The 5,324-nt window shown below is 43.5% G+C and overlaps 1 pseudogene; it reads left to right on the top strand.

Moving 5' to 3' along the window:
- Positions 1 to 1,444: 1,444 nt before the first annotated feature.
- LOC111534668 lies at positions 1,445 to 1,566 on the top strand (annotated as a pseudogene).
- Positions 1,567 to 5,324: the final 3,758 nt, after the last annotated feature.

Raw genomic sequence — 5,324 nt, 5'->3', positions numbered from 1 at the left:
TTTCTTTCCTGCCCTGTCCCCACTCTGTGGGGACAACATAAACTACTTGCATGCAAGCCTTTGTTCTGTAGCTCTGCTTTCTTGGGGGAACCCAAGCCAAGACAGTGGTCTTCCTGCTGTCTCCCCACCAGCTGTCAGGAGAAGTGGGGCTTACAGTGGCACGTGGGGCAGTTCTGTGGTCAAGAAGCCAGAGACTTCCTGTCCCCTCCTCTCCTGGCTGGAGGCTGAACAGCTGAATGGGATGAATTTCTCCAGTCGTCATGTGGGAAGGGCCCTTAGCCTGATGCCTTCCAAATGAATGTACAATAGAACCCTTCTGCCAATAAAATCATATGCAGAGAGTGAATATTTGTTATTTGGGACTGTTGATCATCTGCTCCTTTTTCCTAGAGAACCTGGTTTACTTCTTAGAAAAACACCTCCTGTCTCTGTGTGAGGTCTTGGTTGGAAGGATTTTTGGGTGACCACTGCCCACTTTGGAAGTCCAAGAGGTAATGGCTTCTCTTCCTGCCCCAGAGGCAGCCTCAGCCCACTGAAAGCCTTCTCCCTAGATTCAGTCTTAACAAGAAAGCCAAGACTAATGGCCTGGCTGGAAGACAGCCTGCATGATGGCAGCATGCCCACCTGCTGGGGTTCCCAATCCAGCCTTTCAGAACTTTCTTGGCATTGTTTCCTCCAACCCCAAGCCTGGTCCTCCAGCATCTTATTGAATCTTTGAATAACTCTCTCTACCTCTACTGTCCTTTTAATTAGTTTCCTTTCTCTGGCTAGGGAAGTCTGATTCTATAGTTTGCAACCAATAATGCTTACTGATACTCACAGAACCCTAATATTTAAAATGGATAAAAATAGAGATACTCTGTTGAAATGGGGAAGAGTGGGCAGGAGCTCCTCCCTTGAATCATACCCCTAACAATAGCCTCCCTGTTATCTCCAGAGTGCCACCAAGGCCTCAAAGAGCTTAGTGTGAAACCCTTGGTCTCATCCCATCCTCTCTGTAGAAGTGAGGAAAGCGAAGCAAGAGAAGCCTGCTGATTCGCCAAGATCTCAGCACTGCTTAGTCATGGTCTTCTATTCCCAGAGCAACGGCCTTTCTACCACACCACGGTAGTTGCCTCACCAGAATATGGGAGACAAGGAGACACCACAGTGAAACTCAGGGGCCATGCAGAGATCAAGGGCATTAAGTGGTCTCTCCTGTACTTCTCCCAGGTCACAATAAACAGCAGCAGCAGGACAGATAGCCTTGGAGGGCTCCTTCACGGCATCAGACCCATTCCTCATCTCTGGTCTTCCAGTCCACTGGCCTATGTAGGCACACTGGTACCATGACACCTTCAGGTCATAGTGACAGATACACATCTCAAAGTACTCTGCCAGAATTTCCCAAGGCATAGCTCCCAGCATCCTATATCAACAAGATGTTCTGTAAAAAATGAGTCCCATTGCTTCACAGCCTTTTGGCTAAGATCAAGTGTAATATCTGTTCTTATCAATGCAGCCAACAAGCATATGAGAAAAAGCTCAATATCACTGATCATTAAAGAAATGCAAATCAAAACCATAATGAGGTTCCGCCTCACACCAGTCAGAGTGGTTACTTTTAAAAAGTCAAAAATAACAGATACCGGTGAGGTTGTGGAGAAAAGGGAATGCTTATATACAGCTAGTAGGAATGTCAATTAGTTCAACCATTGTAGAAAGTAGTGTGGCAATTCCATGAAGACCTAAAAATGGGACTACCATTCAACGCAGCAATCCCACTGCTGGGTATATACCCAAAGGAATATAAATCATTCCATCATAAAGATATGTGCATGCATATGTTCATGGCAGTACTCGTCACAATAGCAAAGACATGGAATCAACCTAAATGCCCATCAATGATAGATTGGATAAAGAAAATATGATATATATGCACTATGGGATACAATGCAACCATAAAAAGGAATGAAATCATGTCCTTTGCAGGGACATGGACGGAGCTGGAAGTCATTATCCTTAGCAATACTAATGCAGGAACAGAAAACCAAATACTGCATGTTCTCACTTATAAGTGGGAGCAAAATGATGAGAATCAATAAGCACAAAGAAAGGAACAACAGACTCTGGGGCCTACTTGAGGGTGGAAGGTAGGAGGAAGGAGAGAATCAGAAAAAATAACTATTGGCTTAGTACCTGGGTGATGAAATAATCTGTACATCAAACCCCTGTGACGTGAGTTTACCTGTATCACAAACCTGCGCATGTATACCTTAGCCTAAAATAAAAGTTTTAAAAATAATGAGTCACTTAATAAAACCTCTAATTTCCTAGATCCTAGGATGCACTTTCTTGCTTTTTCATGTATTAACAGTAAGTGCAAGGTTGTGTCATGAAGGGAATAACAAGTCCCCTGAAATCTGACTACCTTGGTTTGATGATCAGCTCTGCCACTTACTAGCCATGTGATCTTGGGCAAGGTACTTAACCATTCTGGTCCTCAACTTTCCATCTATAAACTGGAAATGAAAGAAAAGATCCAACTGTGTTAGTTCAAGATGAGATTAGATGTGCAAGACATTTGTTTGGGGGAACAACTGTGAAAAAGTATGGGGAGAAGTCAGAGGAGGCTGGAAAAGTTGTGAAACCTCAATGTAGACCTAATTCCTACAAAAAAAAAAAAAAAAAAAAAAAGGAAAGGGAAGGAAGAAGACTGGGTAGAAATAGCCTTACATTGCAGTGCAGTTCTAGGAAAGTTTTGGCAAAGTTTTGAGGAATTTTTGAGTCAAAGTCAACCATCAAAGGAGCCCTGCATCTCCGTGGAAGGGACCTATATCAGTATCCCTGATGTGCTCAGTCATTGGCTGAGAGCAGCCTGTGAAAGCAAGGCTCCTGCCCAATGTGGAGGTAGATTTAGAATGCAGCAACCAGGGCCCTTGGTCAATTATGCTCTTGCAGTAAGAGATCTGAGAAGTGCATTCTCAGGCCCCACATCCACCTCAAAAGACAGGATAAAGTGAGTCATTTTACATAAAAGCTCTTAAAAATAGTGTCTGGCACATAGTAAGTATTCTGTGTATGTTGCCTAACAAATAAACAAACAAAGTTATGAAAACAGGTTGCTTCTTAAAAGCAATTTGCACACCTGATGTGATAGTGTTCCCTTTTGGTTTGAACCCTGGAAAGCTATTATTAAACTGTGGACACATCTTACAATCAGCACATCTTGGAATTGAGGTAATAAATTTAGAAAACTTTGCAAAAGATATTTCTCTCTTGGAGATTTGTATTAGCAGACTAAAGATCCTGAGAAGTCCCCCAGTACAGAGACCTATGGACTTTGCTCAACTCCCTGTTTCCCGAACTTCTTTGGCCATAGACCTCTGGTTTGCATAACACTTCTGATAACTTTCTTTTCTCTTTAGTTAAAGAAGTTGGTTTATGCTGCTTGCACCGAAATCCCAGCTGACACACACATGAAATCTCAGTATATAAAAGAGGCAAAAGTGGAATTGCTCTGGTTAATGAGAAGGAGAACAGAACCGGAATTCCATGGAATACATTTTGCCAAATGCTGTGCTTTGTAAAGGCTGGTTGCTGCTATTTCAGATGATTCTCAGGTATTAGGTTCAGAGTAAATGGAGCATAGGGAACAAAGGAAGGATGGGAGATGGGAAAGGAAGAAGAAATGTCTCCTGATCCACCCAGGTCACCCTACCCACCTTGCAGCTTTTTCCACAAGATCCCTGGAGTATACAACTGAAAAAGCCCTCACCTATCCCAACCCCCTCACTGAGGTCAGCCTGACAACGTCATTCCATAAGCAGAGCATCTTCTCCTTCCAGTCCCCAAAGAGACATGAACACCATAGAATAAGAGAAGGCAGAAGATAAACATCTCCCCACTGTAACCAGTGGCTGAGGGCCATGAACAAATACAGCAGGAACCTTTCCCTCCATTCCACATTTACCATGTGGATTAATGCCCGCTCCATGCCAGGCACGGTGCTTAGAGGTCGGGATTCAGGGATGACAAATGTAGACTTTAGCGTTGGGTCCGACATCTTTTATGCACCATTTCACACTCTTACAGCCCACCTTTTCGTTCCCTCCAGAGCTGTGGCAACCCAACGGCGCTTCACTTGTTTGGGGAAAAATATTTAGGTCTTCTGTGTCTTGAGTAGAGCATGCTGAGGTGCATTCTCTACTGCTCCTCAGAGGGACCCAGGCCCACATTGGTATCGCATTCATTAATGCACCTAAATTGGACTGCAATCCCTGTTGCCCTCTCCCCCAGCCCCCAACACCCTTTCCCAAAAATCACTTCTTCAAAATAAATTATCTGCATACAAACTCTTGTCTTATCCTCTGCTTTTCAAGGAAACACAAGGTAGGACTTAAAAAAATAATAATAATAATAAAACTCTTGTTTTGTGTTAGTAGCAATTACAATGGCACATACTTCTATTAATGCAGTAACTAGAAATGAAACATGAGTCTAATGTCATTTTCATTTTAGAGAAGAGAAAAACTGTAGCACAAAGAGGTCACTTGCCCTGCTAAATGTCACACAGCTAGGATAAAGCAAGAACCAGAGTTCCCACATCTCCTTGGGGGCTGCTGCTACTAGATGAGTCAATTCAGGGACTGAGAGTCTCAACACAGCCTCACAGGTGAACGTTTGGAATTCCTTTGGCTGGATTTTGAAGGATGCTTATTAATTAGCTAGATGAAGAATGGAAAAAAGAGAGGGTTAGAATAGGAATTCTGCCTGAGGGAACAGCAGAAGCAGAGGCACCAAGTGAAAACTATTCAACAGGAAACTAGTGAGCAGGGGCTTGCAGTGCCATAGGTCTGAGAAGACATAAGAGGCATGGTAAGAAATAAAGAAGAAATAAAGCAAAACATCATACAGGGCCATGTGGACTAAGCAGTTTGTTGACTTGTGGACACTAGGAATCATGGGGTGGAACAGTGGGAAGAATGGGTGTATTAGTCTGTTCTCAATTTGCTAATGACAATACCGGAGACTGGGTAATTTATGAAGGAAAGAGATTTAATTGACTCACAGTTCCACATGGCTGGGGAGGCCTCACAGTCATCGCGGAAGGCAAACAAGGAGCAAAGTCATATCTTACATGGTGGCGGGCAAGAGAGGCTGTGTAGGGGAACTCCCCCTTATAAAACCATCAGATCTCTTGTGACTTATTCACTAACATGAGAACAGCATAAGAAAGATCCCCGCTGTGATTCAATTACCTCTCACTAGGTCCCTCCCATGACACATGGGGATTATGGGAGCTACAATTCAAGATGAGACTTGGGTGGGAACACAGCCAAACC

Source organism: Piliocolobus tephrosceles, chromosome 2, assembly GCF_002776525.5.
Source record: "Piliocolobus tephrosceles isolate RC106 chromosome 2, ASM277652v3, whole genome shotgun sequence".
Lineage (NCBI taxonomy): Eukaryota > Metazoa > Chordata > Mammalia > Primates > Cercopithecidae > Piliocolobus > Piliocolobus tephrosceles.
This window is presented reverse-complemented; position numbering and strand designations above follow the sequence as displayed.